Genomic DNA, 19,502 nt, shown 5'->3' with positions numbered 1-19,502 from the left:
AAAGAACTAATAAAATATTGCATATTCTAATAAGACCTGCATAGTCAACTTTAGCTTTACTCGTTTTGATATTTATTTATTCATTTATATTAGTGCCTGTTGTATGTTTTTTTGCTATGATTGTTTATTTTATTTATGTTTTTTTTTAGTTTGAGTTATTGTAGGTTTCTATTTCTTCTGATCTTAAGTTTAATATGAGCATAACTTTTCTTTAGAAAGCTTCTTTTTTGGAAAGTTTTTTTAATTAGTTTCTGTTCGTTTTTTATTGCTAAAGTTTCATGTTTTTCAAAATTCCCTATTTCAGAATATTTTGTTTAGTCTAAAATAAAAAAAAACGACAAAGAGGTAAAACTCAATGAAAAGACAACAAACGAGACTGCGGTCAGTAGAGAGAAAAGATTAAAGACTAAAACAACGCGGATATTTCACCTGTATGTTAACTCGGCTTCCTCAGCACAAGAGAAACAAAGGACAAAACTAAACTAAAAAAAGAAAAATCACCAACAATATTAATACAATTATTGCATCTAATCCACGTAGGGAAAAAAAGCTATTAGAGTTACTTCGACGAGAACACCAAAGCAACTGAGGAAAAAGTATAAAAATTGAAATTAAATATTCTGTTCCGAAATAATCCCCTTGTCACCTTTTATTGAAGCAACTCTCCTTGGTCTAACAGGTAATCTAGTCCCCTGGTGATTATGTAAAACCTTAATTCCCTTATTGACTATTGGCTCACTATTCAAAAGACTATCATAAATTGAGTAGATATTTAAATTTCCCATGTCCCTATTTATTGAAAGATTAGCAAACATATGTTTTAATTTCTATAGCCTCCCTCGCCCACTGAGAAAAACCAATATCATTAGACACAGCTTTGGCCTCATCAAATTGTACAAAATGTTCATGTTGAAAGAAAATATGTTCAGCCAGAGCCGATACAAAAGTTTCAGGAGGCTTGCTTAGTTGTAGGTTTTTTTTCTATTGAGTTGCAATCCTCTATACATTTATCAAGAAATTGTTGGTGAGTTCTATTTTATACACCCCACTAACTAAATTTCCCCGGGTTAAATCCTTCCCGGAATTAGGGAAACTACCTATTGGTCTCACTGATTGGTAACATCTATCAATTTTATGTTTACGCAAAATTTGTTTAAGCATCTCTCCCAAAACAGGTACATAAAGCAAAGAAATGAATTTTTCAGACTGGCGGGGGGGGGGGGGGGAGGCTACGTTGACAACGAAGTGTTTTTTTTATCTCATCGTTGGACTATTTCAAACAAACTGGCTATCTCAAAATTTTCATTTGATGCATTTGGAGAAAAGATGGTGTTTGTGTCAGGGGGGTAGATGCCTTCCGTTAACTTTTGACTCATAAAAAGGTAACTAGAACTTCCAATGTTCAAGAAAATGAGCCACCTCCGAAGTTTGTATGACCACCTATTATATAAAAACCTGATACGCCCACTATGTGTAGCCTATAGAATTTGACACCAAGATCTGGGGGGTTGTGTCGACCCGGATTTTCTATTATCTGATGTTTGAACTATTTTAAAAATGATTATCTCAAAATCTGTATCGGAAGGGTTTGGGAAGAAAGGGCAAAGGGGGGGGGGGGTGCTAGTTGCCTTCGGATCTCATTTGACTCTTAAAAGTGAACTAGAACTTCCAATTTGCAATGAAATGAACCCTCCGAAGTTTACACGAGCATCCCTACCATAAGAACCATATGTGCCCCCAGAGTACAACTTACAAAGCCTGCCCCCGGGCCCTGGGAGGTTGCGTGGACACCGGAGTTTTTCTTATCTGACCTGTGGACTATTTTTAACAAAATGGCTATCTCAAAATTGTTATCGGATGGGTTTTGGAAAAAAGGGGCGTAGAGAGACTAGTTGCCCTCGGATCTCTTTTGACTCTTGAAAAGTGAACTAGAACTTTCAGTTTCCAATCAAATAAGCTCTCTCTGAAGTTTATACGAGCATCCCTTTCATAAGAACACTATTTGCCCAATGGACATAGCTTACAATGCCTACCCTCGGGCCCTAGGGGGTTGTGTTGACAACGGAGTTTTTGTTATATGACATTTGAACTATTAAAAAAATGCTATCTCAAAATTTGTATCGGATGAGTTTGGAAAAAAAGGGTGTGCGGTGGGACTAGTTGCCCTCCAATCTCTTTTAACTCTTAAAAAATTAACTAGAACTTTCAATGTCCATTCATATGAGCTCTCTCTGAAGTTTATTCGAGTATCCCTTCCGTAAGAACCATATATGCCCACAGGGCATAACTTACAACGCGTGCACCCAGGCCCTGAGAGGTTGTATCGACACCGGAATTTTTTTTTATCTGGCCTTTGAACTATTTAAAAAAATGGCTATCTGGGAATTTATAAGGGATGCATTAGAGAAGAAAAGAGCGTGGGGGGGTGTGGCTAGTTGCCCTTTGATCATTTTTGACTCTTAAAAACTGAACTAGAACTTTCAATTTCCAATCAAATGAGCCCTCTCTGAAGTTTATACGAGAATCCCTTCCATAAGAACCAAATATGCCCCCATGGCAGAAATTTAAACGCCTGCCCTTGGACCCTGGGGGGGGGGGGGGCTGTGTCGATACTGGAGTTTTTGTTATATAATCTTTGAACTATTTTTAAAAAATGGCTATCTCAAAATTTTCAACGGATGTATTTGAGAAAAAAGGGCATGGGGGGCTAGTTAACCTCTGATCTCTTTTGACTCTTGAAAAGGACACAAGGACTTCCAATCGAAGGAGCCCCCTCTGAAGCTTATGCGACGACCGCTTCCATATTAAGGGCCTCTGGAAAAGAAATTATAAAAAATTGGAGCCGTATGGCCTTTACTCTAGGCAAAGGTATAGCGTTGCCTGTGAAATGTGAACTAGAACTTTCAATTTCCAATCAAATGAGCCTTCTCTGAAGTTTATACGAGCATTCCTTCCGAAAGTACCATGCATGCTCCCAGTGTATAACCTACAACACCTGCCCCCAGGCCCTGGGGGTTTGTGTCGACAGCGGAGTTTTTTTTTATCTGATGTTTGAACTACTTTTAAGAAAATGACTATCAGAATTTTATCGGAAGGGTTTGGGGGAAAAGGTTTTTTCTTGGGGGGGGGGGGGGCTAGTTGCCCTTGAATCTTTTTTGACTAACTATTTTTTTTAGATAAACTAGAACTTTCAATTTCCAATCAAATGAACTCTCTCTGAAGTTTATGCGAGCATTCCTTCCATAAGAATCATATACGTATGCCCCCTGGGCATAATTTGTAATGACTGCCCTCGGGCCCTGGAGGTTTGTGTCAAGACCAGAGATTTTGTTATATAACTTTTTAAATATTTTTAACAAAATGGCTATCTCAAAATTTCCATCTGATGCATTTGGGGCAAAAGGACGTTTAGTGGGGGGGGGGGTAGTTGCCCTGCAATCTCTTTTGATTCTTAAAAAGTGAACTAGAACTTTTACTTTTCAAACAAATGAGCCTTGTCTGAAGTTTATACGTGCATCCCTTTCATAAGAACCATATATGCCCCCAGGGCGTAACTTACAACGTCTGCCCCCGGGCCCTGGGTGGTTGTGTTGACACCAGAGTTTTTGTTATCTAACCTTTTAACTACAACTGTCAATTTCCAATCAAATGAGCCCTCTCTGTTTATACGAGTATCCCTTCCACAAGAACCATATATGCCCCCAGGGCATAACTTACAAAACCTGCCTCCGGGCCCTGGGGGCTTGGTCGACACCGGAGTTTTTGTTATCTGACCTTTGAACTATTTTTAACTAAATATTAATTTCAAAATTGTTATCTGACGCATTTGAAGAAAAAAGTGGGGGGAAGGGGGTCTAGCTGCCCTCCGATTACTTTTGATTCTTAAAAAGTAAACTAGAACTTTCAATTTCCAATCAAATGAGTCCTCTCTGAAGTTTATACGAGCATCCCTTCCATAAGAACCTTATATGCCCCCAGGGTATAATTTACAACGCCTGCCCACGGGCCTTGCATGGTTGTGTCGCCACCGAAGTTTTGATCTTTGAACTATTTTTAACGAAATGGCTATCTCAAAATTTTTATTAGATTCATTTGGGGAAAAAAGGACGTGGGGGGGGGCTAGTTGCCCTCCCATATCTTTTGACTCTGAAAAAAATGAACTAGAACTTTTAATTTTCAATCAAATGAGCCCTCTCTGAAGCTTATACAAGCATTCCTTCCACAAGCACCATATATGCCCCCAGGACATAACTTACAACGCCTGCCGTCGGGCCCTGGGCGGTTGTGCCGACACCAGAGTTTTTGTTATATGATGTTTTAACTATTTTTAACAAAAGGGCTGTCTCAAAATTTTTATCAGATGTATTTGGGGGGAAAAGGGCGTAGAGAGGGTTGGGCAGTTGCCCTCTGATCACTATTGAATCTGGAAAAGTTAACTAGAACTTGTAATTTCCAATCAAATGAGCCCTCTCTGAAGTTTATACGAGCATCCCTTCTTTAAGAACCATATTTGCCCCTAGAGCATAACTTGCAGCACCTACCCCTGAGCCCTGGGGGGTTGTGTCGATCCCGAAGTTTTTGTTATATGATCTTCGAACTATTTTTAACAAAATGGCTGTCTCAAAATTTTTATCAGATGTATTTGGGGGGGAAAGGGCGTAGAGAGGGTTGGGCAGTTGCCCTCTGATCACTATTGAATCTTGAAAAGTTAACTAGAACTTTTAATTTCCAATCAAATGAGCCCTCTCTGAAGTTTATACGAGCATCCCTTCTTTAAGAACCATATTTGCCCCTAGAGCATAACTTGCACCACCTACCCCTGAGCCCTGGGGGGTTGTGTCGATCCCGAAGTTTTTGTTATATGATCTTCGAACTATTTTTAACAAAATGGCTACCTCAAAATTTTATCGGATACAATTGGGGGAAAAGGGTGTGGGGGGGCTTTTGGCCCTCCAATCACTTTTGACTCTTAAAAAGGGCACTAGAACTCTCGATTTCCAATCGAATGAGCCCATTTGAAGTTTATACGACGACCCCTTCCATCTAAAGTGCCTCTAGGGAAAAAAATGGCAATAAAACATAGGAGCCGTATGGCGTTTCATAGGCAGCACAATAGCGTTGCCTAAGTAAAGAACGATGTTGGCACAATGTATTTTTTATTTTTTTCTTGGTCTTAGACCAGCGCACTTCGTATTGAAGGAGTTGTCGTAGAAACTTAAAAAATGGCTCATTCAATTGGAAATTGGAGTGGCTTTTGGTTTTTTTTAATAGTCGAAAGTGATTGGAGGGCAAGCAGCCCCCCCCCCCACCACCACGCCTATCATTCCCCCAAACACATCCAATCAAAATTTTGAGATAGCCATTTTGCTCAGCGTAGTTGATTTCCAAATAGAAAATATATTTTTGAGGAGGTCACTCCCCCACAACCCTCAGGGCAAGGGTTTTAAGTTATGCCCTTGGCGCATATAAAAACGATGTCGGCACAATGTATTACTTATTATTTTTTTCCTTTAGAGCAGGGCACTTTGTACCGAAGAAGTTGTCGCAGAAATTTCGAAAAGAGCTCATTCAATTGGATAGCGGGGTGGTTCGGGCCGTTTTTGATAGTCAAAAGTGATTGGAAGGCAACTAACACTTCTTCCACGTCCACCATTTCCCGAAACACATCCAATAAAAATTTTGAGGTAGCCATTTTGTTCAGCGTAGATGATTTCCAGATAGAAAATATGTTTTTGAGGAGGTCACTCCCCCACAACCCCCAGGGCAAGGGTTTTATCTTATGCCCTGGGGGCATATAAAAACAATGTTGGAACAATGTATTATTTGTTTTTTTTTTTCTTTAGACCAGGGCACTTCGTATCGAACAAGTTGTCGTAGAAACTTCGAAAAGGGCTCATTCAATTGGAAATCGGAATGGCTTGTGCCCTTTTTAAAAGTTGAAAGTGAATGGAAGGCAACTAACACCCCTTCCACGCCCACCTTTTCCCGAAACACATCCAATTCACATTTTGAGATAGCCATTTTGTTCAGCGTAGTTGATTTCCAGATAGAAATAACGTTTTTGAGGAGGACACTCCCCCACAGCCTCAGGGCAAGAGTTGTAAGTTATGCTCTGGGGGGCATATAAGGTTTTTATAGAAAGTGTCGTTGTGGTAACTTCAAAAAAGGCTCATTTGATTGGAAAATCAAAAAGGTCTAGTGCCCTTTTTAATAGTCGAAAGTGACTGGAGGGCAACTAACCCCCTCTCACGGCCACATCTTCCCCAAACATCTCCAATCAAAATGTTAATATAGCCATTTTGTAAGTTCTGGAAATTGGGTCTTTTATGATAACAGCCCCCCCTCCCCCCGCCACAGCTCTCAGGGCAAGGGTTGTAAGTTATGCCCTGGGGGCATATAAGGTTTTTATAGAACGGGTTGTCGTTAAAACTTCAAAAAGGGCTCATTCGATTCGAAATTGAAATGGCTAGTGCCCTTTTTAATAGTCGAGATTGATTCTAAGGCAACTAACACCCCTTCCACAACCACTATTTTCCCAAACTCATCCAATCAAAATTTTGAGATAGCCTTTTTGTTCTGCGCAGTTTAAAGTTCAGGAAATTATACCTTAGAGCAGGGCACTCCCCCCAAAGTTTTCTGGGCTTTTTTGATTTGGATTTTGTTTATAATGGATTCAGATTTTGTTTATAATGGACATGCGTTGAGCTTGAAGTATCATACCGTCTCACGACATCATGGAGAGAACATAAGATATTTTTGATTTGTAAGCTTTAGCTACACAGATTTATAATGTGAGTTCTGTTTTGTAAATTTTCTTAGGTTTTTCCAAATAAAATCATGTTTGTAGTCCCTCTCCAACATATTCAAATTGATGGTATACCCCCCCTCCCCAATACAAAAAAATCTCTACTATGCGATGTTTATAGTCTTTAGAAAGCATAAAATACGCTCTTTTTTTACCATGTAACCCCCCCCCCCGTTAACGATTTTAATTCTTTCATTGGAAGTAATTCCTTTTTTCTATAAATTTATACAATTTTCATGCTTTCTGTATCCTAGCAAAAGTGACAACTTACATCCGTCAACTCTTAGATATTAATATACTGATCCCCTTATGAAATTAAGCTGCTAACCTGACATTTATCATTTCCGTAAAAATTTAAATAGGGGTAATTATTGGCACCCGTCAAATGCACATCCGGCATGCTAATTCTCGTGAATTTGCGCTTAAGCATTACATTGGTTTCATAAAAAAGATGTTTTTTCTAGTCAAATTAAAACCGTATTTTTCTACAGTAAATCTTTTGAATTGCAAAGGAGGCTGGTGTCAGTTATGATATACATTTTCAAATGGAAACTGTTATTGCTCCGTTTTTAAGTGGTCATTTTCTATTCGAAACAGAAGAGTGGGGACCGTGCGTAAGTTATGGGGCTCGCTTCTAACAGCTTCGTTGTAAGGTGAAACAAACTGTTTCTTCCCGTGAAAAGTAAGGGGATGGATCCATTTTGTAAACATGTGCACCCTCTTGACAAAAAAACTACTTTAGCCTTTCCTGTATATACCCCTGAAGTTTAGTGTTTGGTTAGCTTTTAAATATACCATATTTTGTCTGATATATTTATGGTGGGCAATTTCGAGATCTAGATTTCAAATCATTGGCATGGAGTTGATAAACCTTTTGGCCCTAAGGAATAATGCTAGTTTTTTTTTTAACTTTAAACACATCTTAGCTCTCTTTTGCTTTAAATTATATGCTGTTTTAATTTCTAAATGGTAAAAACATAAACATTGATTTCTATCCTAATGCTACAGACTACTGATTGTCAAGGTTTATTTCTCACAAGTTGTGTAATAAAAACGTTTGATTTCCAAGCATAGCTTCTTCTTCGCAAATTTTTACTTTTTGCTTTGCTGAAAAGGGGAGATGTGCTTCTTTGGGACAATGGCACATGCTTTCTAGAGAAGGTTATGTCTCACAATAAAAATCTGTAGAAGGGTGTGCTAATTTTTCTTCTGTAACAGAGGAGTCATTTTTTTTTACTAAAATTGTTCTTCTTTTTAAGGATAAATATTAGAAATTCCCACTAGCACCTGTAAAGAGAGCTATGGGTAATGATGTAACTCCTATGCAACGGCTGGAGATGGCCAGCCGATCCAGAGCTCCCCACATCCGTTCCAGACCAGCGCTGCCTGCCCAAGTTCCATTCGCGCAGGCACCAGTGCAGCATGGCAGAAAATTAAAGAGAGAATGAATGCTCACACGATGGGGAACGCCGCTGGCCCATCTGTGCAAGCCAATGACATCGTTGCCGCAGCTACACAAGATTATGAGGTTGCCCCTTTCAAGCATTACCGGGCCCATTACGAGCAACGCAAGACGAGAATGATATGGCCCCTACAGCTCTCAACATGCAGGCTGTAGACCTAAATGTAAGTTTAATTTTTATTTCTCGCTAAAGATTTTTTCTCTCTAAGCAAATATAATGCTCTTCTTTGAATCATGTCAAGTGCATGCATTCAGCCTGCTAAATTCTCTTGAATTAGGTTAGCGAAGCCAAAAAAGGCACTATATTCCGGTCATAATTTTCAATAGTAAGTAGCAAAATCTTTGCGATATTGTTTCTCAAGTAAAAACTGCTTTATTAACGAATCGTTCATCTTGCCTCTACAGATATCATAAAAACAACTTTCTATTGGAATGAGTTGTGTATCATGACAGGAGATGGCCTGAAAGGGATAGGTAAAAATTGTAAAGTAGAGTAAATCTCAAACCATCTCAAACCAAGTAAAGACCCCTGTTTTTTCCATAGCAGATAAAGTGTCTTAATATGAAATTTTTGGGCGGGGGCTATTTGAACAAAATCAAAACCTACTATGTTATGTTTTAGATTGTAAATATCTTATATTGGAACTTTGGAAATTGGAACTTTCAGGATATATAGAGAAGTTAGAGTAGTGAATTAACCAAATGGTACTATGTACATACTACTACTACTACTACTACTACTACTAATCGGGTTTTAAATGACACGAAAATAATAATCCAATTTAAAAAAATAGGGTGATTTAGACACTTTGAAAATAAGCTATTTTCTTTTATATTGGATTGGTTCCAAATTCTTTGTCTTCCTCCTCATCATTTGAAGAAGCAGAAACAAGTCATGAACTCATTGACACGCCTTTAGAATTTCATGCCATTCAGAACAATGAAACATAACCCATCAACGAATGGCATGGTATTGTTAACTCTATTGAAATACCTTCTAATATTGACGATTTATTAACTAATTATTTCAATGTAGATAATAGTACAGTTGAGCAAGGTAATTTAGCTAGTTCAGAGGGGGACTTACCTTTGCTAAGTCCAAATACATTGCCAATTTTATGTGATTTTGCCAATGAGTTAACTGAGAATTTGTTAACCCCCACTGATTTAATAGACATAGTTCCAGTTCAAACAAATGAAATGACTCCAATGGATTTACATAGCCCTATTATTGAACAAAGCGGGGGTGGAGGGGGTATAATATACTAAAGGGGGAGGGTAACGATAAACAATTTCCAATACTACCAGAATTCTATCAATCAAATGCAATACTAAATACAATAGTCGTTTATAGTGCAACCTTTGGGGATCCATTTAATACACTTATGGGGGGGGGGATTTTATATTTGACCCTATAGATATTGTTTATGTATATGTAGAAAAATTTCGTGCACTGTTAGAAAACCAGATTCAGTTGTGGGGGGTAGGGACTCTATTGAGGCTTCAATTGTTTTGTAAAGATATTTTATCAAACAGTTCGTGGTAACGAACTGTAAGTAAGGAGCGACCCGGCTCAATGGTAACCGAAACTCTAAAAAACGGAATTTTGGTACCAATAGATACGTCAAAAGAATCAGATTTTAATTCTGATTTCAAAAATATAAGTTTCATCAAGTTTAATCTTACCCATCAAAAGTTACGCGCCTGAGAAAATTTGGCAGATTTTCGAAAAAAGGGGGAAAGACCCCCTAAAAGTTATAGAGCCTTAATGAAAATCACACCATCACATTCAGCGTATCAGAGAACCCTACTGCAGAGGTTTCAAGCTCCTATCTACAAAAATATGGAATTTTGCATTTTTTGCCAGAAGAAAGATCGCGGGTGCGTGTTTATTTTTTTTTTCCCCAGGGGTAATCGTATTGACCCAGTGGTCCTAAAATATCGTAAGAGGGCTCATTGGAACAGAAATTAAAAGTTATAGTGCCCTTTTTAAGTGACCAAAAAAATGGAGGGCAACTAGGCCCCCCCACGCTCTTTTTTTCTCAAAGTCACCCAATTAAAATTTTGAGATAGCCATTGTGTTTAGCATAGTCGAAAATCTAATAAATATGTCTTTTACGATGACTTAATCCCCCACAGTTCCCAGGAGAAGGGCTGCAAGTTATCAACTTTGCCCATTGCTTACATATTCTTTTGGATATTGGGAAGTATAAAGACATTTTCAGGAAGAACTTTTTTCTGGGGGTGAGGAGTGGGGCTGGAGGAGTTGGTTACTCGGGAAAATCTCTCTGTAGAGGATGTTTCGTTGGGGTAAGGTACATTTCTATGAAAGGGGTACCGGATTTCCAAGCATTATTTATAAAACGATCAGAAATTAAATTAAAAAAAAACAAGTACTTTCAACTGAAAGTAAGAAGCAACATTAGAACTTAAATTGAACAGAAATTATTACGTATATGAGGGGGGTCTCCCCCAAGTCAATACTTTGCTCTTTACGCTACAGTTTTTTTTAGCGCTTTCAAAAGAGCTATATATCCTAATAAACGGCCTTTGTAATTCAGGGTTTTTTTAATTAAATTTTTTTTTAACTTTTAAATTAAAGAGCGTGGTATTGACTAAGGGGAGAACCCCATAATATACATAATAACAAAATACGTATTAAAAAAAAAAATGAAAAAAACAAGCGATACGGCTCAATGGTAATCGAAACTTTTAAAACCGGAACTTTGATGTCAATAAATGTATCAAAAGAATGGGCTTATAATGCTGATTCTAAATATATGAATTTTATTAAGTTTAGTATTACTCATCAAAGGCTACGAGCCTCAGAAAACTCACCTGATTTTTTAAAGAGGGGGGAAACATCCCCTAAAAGTGAAAAATTTTTAATGAAAATCACACCGTCAGATTCAGCGTATCAGAAAACCCTATAACATAGGTTTCAAGCTCATAAATGCAAAAATCTGCAACTTTGTATTTTTTGCCAGAAGAAAAATATACGAATATAGAAGTTCGTTACGTAACTTAATTTGTAAATTACGTCAGAACCAAATTTAGAGACAGCCATTTAGCAAAAGAAAAGTAAAATTTTTATGCAAATTTTGTTTACTTATTCAATGACGGCGAGCCAAAATAAAAGATGCATTAACTAAAAAACGATCAGAAATTAAATAAAAAAAACAAGTTTTTTAAACTGAAAGTAGGGAGCGACATTAAAACTTAAAACGAACAGAAATTATTCCGTATATGAAAGGGGCTGTCCCCTCCTCAACGCCTCGCTCTTTACGCTAAAGTTTGACTCTGTCTCAAAACTTTATTTTTTAAAACAATAAAAAACTTTAGCGTAAAGAGCGAGGCGTTGAGGAGGGGACAGCCCCTTTCACATACGGAATAATTTCTGTTCGTTTTAAGTTTTAATGTCGCTCCTTACTTTCAGTTAAAAAACTTGTTTTTTTAATTTAATTTAAATAAGGGCAAAAGCGAGGTGTACGATCATTATGTACACACCGAGATGCTAGTGGTCATTTGGAAAATTATGAAACAGTTTTAATGCAGTGGATAGATCACGTTATTACGCATCTTGAAAATGATAATGAAAATGGTAGTGGTTCCGTGGTTTTATTTTTTGAAAATTTTTGCGTTAATATTTGTAAATCTAAAAAGATTTTATTTTAAGAGGGGGGCATAGGGACACAGGTACAGTTTTAAAATATAATCCAGGTTTAGAGGGTTGTAATTTAGATTTAGAGGGGCGTTCAAAGAATCTGTTTTGATACGGGCCAAAAATGTTTCATGTACGCTTTCCTAATATCAGCATTCGAACCTCTAGCAAATTACGCTACAAAGAAAATCTGATTTCCCCCTGTAGATTTCTCTTGTTTAGAGGGAAAATTTCCAGTAACGCTAAGGTTAATTGATATTTTCGAACGGGCCAATGCCTATTTAAATATCGGCGTTACTGTGATCCAATATGAAATTGTATTTGAGGATGGAGAAGGTTCTAATAAAAAGGGGGTGTCTTTACCGGTAAGTGGCCCGTCAATTGAATTGGTGAAGCACTGGGTTTGGTTGTTGTATACACCACCTAGTGAACCCAATGCAATTGGCCATTTCAATCCAATTACAGATATCAGTAGAGTTCTGGGGGAGGGTGAAACACATGGGACACGTTTCTACCGTCCAACATACCTGTCTAGATGGCGTAGTGATTTAAAACTACAGGATCATATGAAGCATTGTAGACGGCATGGATATCAATCAGTGGGAACAGTTGCAGGTGACAGGGCCATTTTAAGATTTAAAAATTTTTAAAATACGCTCATTCAAAGCAATAAGATCGCTTTGGATTGTGAATATAGGCTAGTGGATGTGAACGACCCCCGATTTCCGAATCGAATCAAAGAACATCAAGCTATTGCGGTTTCCACTGTCCACGCACAAAGAGACAGCTCTAACACAATGCAGTTGTTAGAAATAGTCGAAACATTGAATGAGAATGAATGCATGATCAGGGCATTGACCAAATTAAGTGTCACTGCAAATGGAGCTAATTCTCGTTTGAGAAATATTCCTTACCCCCAATGTTGTTGTCCAAAGAAAATCGTCTGGCGATTAAAAATCAAACAATATACTGGGTTTGTAAGGGTGAAATTCAAGAGGGGACTTCGGGGAAGGGGACTAGGGGGAAAAGAGGAGGGAAGGGGAAAGTCAAGGACCATAACCACTTATGGCACGAAAGAACATCAGGGGGTAGTAGTTTTTGAGGGGCGGCACATCAATCGTGCAATGGGAATGTAAGCCAGCAGTTTTTTATACCGGTTTTCACAATTCAAATTACGATTTAAAGTTTATTTTACCGGCTTTGGCAAGTATGCACATGGAGGGAGGGGGAGTAGATAGTCCATTGGTAAACAATTCATTTACCTACAATATTATCCCCAAATCAGCTGAGAAGCTGGTGCTTCTCGAGTTGAAATGGCAGGTAGTGAATAATGGGCATACGTGCTGGAATAAAGTCAGGTTTCTATATTCATTTAGTTTTTTACCTCAAAGCTTTGAGTCAATTGATTCAGATGCAGAAAAGAGAAAATTTTGATGGTTTTCCTCTGCTTAAACAACATTTTCCAAACAGTGAAACATATAACCTACTGACCTGTAAGGGTGTATATACATATAAATATTACTGCTCTGACGCACGGTTAAGTGAGGAGAAACTACCTCCAATTGAAGCTTTCTATAATTCACTTACCAATAGTGAATGCACTGCCGAGGAATATGAGTTTGCCGAGAGGGTTTGGGATAAGGGTAATTGTAAAAATGGGTGGGATTATTGTAGAATGTACTTGGCCAGTGACGTACTCACTCTATTAGATATTGTCTGTAAAAACACAGAACAAATTTATTCAGAGTTTTGACTATATATTGGCTACTTTTTTTCCACACATCATTTGGTGATGGACTTGATTCTAAAAATTAGAAGGGAGGAAATAGGGTTGATCACTGACGTGGATCAACACCTTTTTGTAGAAATATCGACGAGGGGGGGGGGGTATGTTTTTCATGGAGATCGCGTTTTAACAACAGATCCAAGTGGACAAGACACTGTTGTAAAGTCTAATGCAGTTTTAATTGACATGAACTCATTGTACCCCTTGGCAATGTCTCACTACTCTTTGCCGTGAAGAAATTATAAATTGCTTGAGAATCCTTGTGAGATCCCCGACATTCACACCGTCGAAGACAATGGGCCACAAGGATGGTTCTTTGAAATTAACGGGCAGATACCATTGGAACTTTACAATTCTATCAAGGATTTTTTATTTCCTTGTATCAATAGACCTGTGACCAAGGACTCACTGAACCCATACAATCCATCTTTGTCCGATGATATGGGCATGCACTAGACCCCCTCCAAGCAGAAACTGATTGCAGATCTAGACCCTAAACATATTATTGTTGGTCACCATGTGCTTTTGCGATGGATGGTGAACAATGGTTTCAAGATCACAAAAATACATAGGGTCCTGCAATTCAGTAAGAAACACTACTTGAAGACGTTTATCGACACCTTTGTCAGTAAACGCTCTCAGGCAAAAAGCAAAGTTGAAAAGGAAATGTACAAGCTCATTTTAAATTCAGCTTTTGGCAAAATGTGTGAAATTGTACGATACAAATCACGTTGTGACGTCGTAACCTGCCCCCAAGAATGTATTATAGCCGACCCTAATTTTACAACTTTCACGAGCATAGAGTCGAACATGGTTCTTCTACACAGGAAAAAGAGAAATGTTGTACTGAACAAGAATATAGCAGGGTGCAGTTCAGTACTGGAAATTTCCGGAAAACTCATCTTTTTGTTCGCTAACAAATTGTATAATGCACAATTGCCAGGGAAGGTGGAGGCTCAATGGTTCCATGATGATATAGATTCTCTTCTTTTAAAATTAAAAAATGAGAAATTATTAGATTATTTATAAAATCGGGTGTACAGCACCTCGCGGATGGATTTCACTAACTGAAATGCATCCCTCTACACGGAATTGGTGAAACGTCAAGCTCCCAATCAGCTACTAATGTTAAAATCAGAGACGGGGAGTGATTTAATATCCAATTTGGTGTTCCCCGGTCCTAAAGTTTATTGTGTAGAAAACCACGAGAAAGATGTAAAGCAAGCGTGTAAAGGGGTGCCTACACATTTTGTAAAAAATAATTTCAACATTAGTGTCTACAAAAAATGTGTGGACTGCTATCTAGTCCCAAGAGCAAAGGTGCTAGCAATTCGCTCTCTGTAGTAATAGAAACTGTACTCTTAGAGTTGAAAAGAATGGCCATGTCATGTATATCTGACAAGGTCTTTGTGCTCGAGAATGGTGTAAAAGTACTCCCCCACGGCCACTATCGAATTTCAGACCGGGTTGAATGTGTAGACTATCGCAACCAACTCGGTCTGAATAAATTAACCTAACCTGATAAATTAACTTAAATGTTCAAATAGTACAACCTAACCTAACCTGATAAATTAACCTAAATGCTCAAATAGTATAACCTAACCTAACCTGCAGCAGCGGCTATTGTATACAATTTTTCCACAGCGACCCCGGCGTCGGGGGGCAAGGGGGTGGGGGGTCCCGCCCGCAGCCGGCCTTCGGCCCGTGGCTCCCACCCGCGACTGGCCTTAGGCCCGCGGCCCCGGGGGTGCGGGGCCCTTAGGGGGAGCATCTTTTAAATGATGTCAATTGTAAGGTTTCTCATATTTTCTTAGTTGTTTGTGTTCTTGCTGTACAAAAAAAGTGTTGCTGTTAATAAATGAAAAATTTCATTGTACAAATAGTGTGTGCTATTTTAAGTTGTTGTTGTTCTGGCTGTACAAAAAAGTGTTTTTGTTAATAAATGAAAGAAATATTGTTGCTATTGTTCTTGTTGAACAAATAATGTGTGCTATTCATGTTGTATAAATAGTGTTGTTGACAATAAATGAAAGTACAATATTGTTGAATAAATAGTGTGTACTATTGTTGCTGTACAGAAAAGTGTGTATGTTAATAAATGAAAGAAATATTGTTTTTTTTATTCTTGTACTAGATAGATCTATGGGAAAATTATTATATATTCATTGGACAAGTATGGTTTACAGTTAGTTGCAGTCCGACTGTTGTCAGCAGCAGTATGTATCAGTTTAAAACACCATTCAGATCGTTTCTGTGCGGTCCATCAATGTCTGGGAAAACGACACTTTTAGCTAAAATAATTCAAAATTGAAATGAAATGTTTTTGGAAAAACCAAAGAAAATTTAATATTACTATAGTATTTGGCAGGAGTTCTACGATGAAATAAAAGTTATTACCACATCCTTGCCAATACAATTCCTACGAGGGCTTGATGTTTTTAGAAATATCGAATTAAACTCATGGCTGATTATTGATGATTTGGCTGAATCAATTGAACAGTTCTCACGGGAAACGCTACAACTGATTACCGTTTGCTCTCATCATGAACACATTTCCATAACCCGAGTTCTACACAATCTGTTCCATCAGAGCAAATATATGAGAACCCTCGCTTTGAATTGCATCATCTATATTATTAACAGAGTTGTTTGTGATCCTGGTTCTCTAGTAACTATCAATAAGCAAATATATCCAGGTACTCACAAGCTTTTGCTGTCAGCGTACACTCAGGTGAAAAATAGGCCCTGTGGGCACATTTTTAGTCTTAATCAGAATACACCCGAGGATCTACGTGTAGTCACAAATATTTTTGACAAAGAAATTACTGTATATCTTCCGGTGAACAGTAGAAAAGGCTATTAGATGCCATTATGCAATTAAAGAAACTGATCAAACAATAGCATCGTTAATTTGTTTTAAGACTCCCCGAACTCCCACTCAAGAGGCCCATGTTGAAACATAGTGTTGACAATTATTTCATAAAAGTGGTATGATGCCTGTATTTAAACTTAACTGAGGGCAATGTACACTTGCCAGAAGGTGTTAGACAACAGACAAAGCAAAATCGTACCACTGTACGTGCCTGGGCTTGCAAAAACAAAGGAAAAATATTTAAAAGAAAACGTCTCCTTCAAGCGGGCGGTAGCCTTTTTACACTTTTACTGCCAATAATCGCAGGAATTGTAAACAGTTTTCTCTAGATGGCTAAACCCTATAAATTGACCCCAATAGAACTTGTCCTCTCACCCGTGGAACATTTTGAAGACAACCTAAGTGAGTTCATTAATGGTGAGAATTTTGCCGACGATAAAAAGCTAGTTCTGCTTCAAGATGGATGGAGACACGTGAAAAAACCTAAACCTTATTGTGAAAGACCCGCCGTCACCGCCAAAGATCCCCCTAAAAAGGTAATATATCCTCAAGATTCTGCACCAGTGCAATAAGAGGGGAAGGAATTGATTTCCATAGTGACATCAATTGGAAACCTATTGCCAGTGACCTATTGAGAACAGAGTAAAAGAGTATTATCATATCTCATGTTGGAAACTGGTGATGATCATCAAGTTCATGTCGATAGCAGAGGGAAACTAATTATAATTCAGGAAAAAAGTTATAATCTAGTTGGTTTAATTTGTGAAATGGTTACGCCTCGCAAAGGACTTTGATCATTTGACAATAATCTATACACATTTCTAAATGCATCAAACTTCCCCAAAAGTCTTATTGGCAATAAGCAAATTCTAAAGAAATTAAGAGAATATAGTCCTCCTACAATGCAAACACGATTTAAAAAAGAAGAAGATGAAGATTCAATCTTGGAAAACACTAGCAGCAGCAGCAGCAGGAATGATTTTATAACACCAGTGGCTGCTAGACAAAAGCGAAGACGTATTGATTCACCCTCCATTGTACAAAAAGGGAGGTGACATTGGACTACGTATTTGCGTTCAAAATGGTTGATACTGCCAATAGTGTCTCTGCTAATATCGGTGAAGTGGGAATTCCAAGTTCCCCCACAACGCTTTTTAACTTTGCCTCTGACATAGATGGCAGCAGGTTAAAAAAAGCAAAAGAATATCTAGAAAATGAACCAAGTTACACACTGCATCGGAATCGCAGGTTTCTTGGCAAACAATATCGACAAACTAAAGCCTTTTTCCCTCTGCATATAATGCAAACTTATCTTTTAACTTTAGACGCGATTCGATTCAACGCTGTCACAATACATCTTACAAATATATTCTAGTGGCAATCAGTGTCTTTAGTCGCTATGCCTATACCATTCCATTGCGATCAAAGAGAGGTGTTGAAGTTGCTCATGCTTTAGAAAGTATTCTTGAACAGGATTGCTATAGAAAAATTCAATCGGATCGCGGTAGCTAATTTGTTAATCCTCATATGCAAAAGGTTCTATTAAAATATAATACAACGCTATATCATAGTCACAGCCCGATAAAAGTTGCACTGGATGAACGATTGATAAGGATCATTTGTCAGTTAATTTCAGTATGCTGTACGCTGAAAAATACTGCTGCATTTTTGCATGATTTAGGTGAAATTATGCAAATATATAACCAACAATCACTTCGATCCCTGTCCAATATAAGCCACGGGAAGTTTATTACAGTTAAAATACATTTGATGCTTTTCTAATGCAATATTCCAGTAAAAAAAAATTGCAAAGAAGAAATTCAATGTTGGTGATACTGTTCGAATTAATAGAACCACCAATATTTTTGAAAAGGGGAATTATTTATGGAGCACTGAACTATTTAAAGTGTCTAAAATCCTAGGCACTGAACCCACGACATATCGGCTGCGAGACACCAAAGATGATGAGATTCTCAGCGGTTTTTATGAATACGAACTACAAAAAGTTAGAAACACTAGTGAAATTTATCAAATTGAAAAGATATTAAAGAGTCGTACTCGCAGGGGCAAGAGACAGTTGCTTTTTCGCTGGCTAGGATACAACTCTGATTTTGATCCTTGGGTTGCAGTTGAAGACATTAATAATGTCCAATGCCTTCTATGTGACTTTCATATCCAAAGTTTCTGATCCTCTCTACAATGATTTGAATAGAACAAGCGATTTTTGGTCGAAAGTCTCTCCCACCATCAAATTCGACGATGGAAAGTATGAAGCGGCTCTTGTCGACTGTATTCTCAAAAATACATATGATATCCTGAGAAAAGATCTCAAATATGATATAAAAATTAAACCCTATGATTGGCCGCCACCCCCAGGTGATCAAGAACAAATTCAAAAGATCAATTGGATGAATTATCCATATATTCAATTACCCTATAAAGAACTCGCCTGTATGAATGATTTATGTCGTTCTATCAATGAAATAATCACTATTTGTAAGGAAGGAGCCTTCCATTTCAATTATTCAAAAGAGGAGAGCAAAATCTATATTAATTCACCTATGGCCGATAAGGGCTATTCATAATGTCAGTCTAAAAGACGTCCTTGACTTTAAAAGCTCAATATAATCAATGGTAAAAGTTCTCGAAACACTAATTTTATTTTTGCTGACTACCTACCTGCCCTTTCTCTGGACACTTGTATGTTTCTCTACGGCTCATTTGTGGAAAAATCCCGAGTTGGTAATACTAATGTCACCCTCCTACGAGCTCTCAAACGAAAACTAATCAAGAACGTATTCACAACTACAATATAAAGCATTTTCAGTATATCCCCGTAAACACTTTGGAACTCTGTCAGTTAACACTATTTGGAACTATGTCAGTTAACGCTAAGAACTGAATTAGGTGATCCCC

This window comes from Artemia sp. Qi Xiang Cuo, chromosome 10, assembly GCF_049724085.1.
Source record: "Artemia sp. Qi Xiang Cuo chromosome 10, ASM4972408v1, whole genome shotgun sequence".
Taxonomy (NCBI): Eukaryota; Metazoa; Arthropoda; class Branchiopoda; order Anostraca; family Artemiidae; genus Artemia; species Artemia sp. Qi Xiang Cuo.
This window is presented reverse-complemented; position numbering follows the sequence as displayed.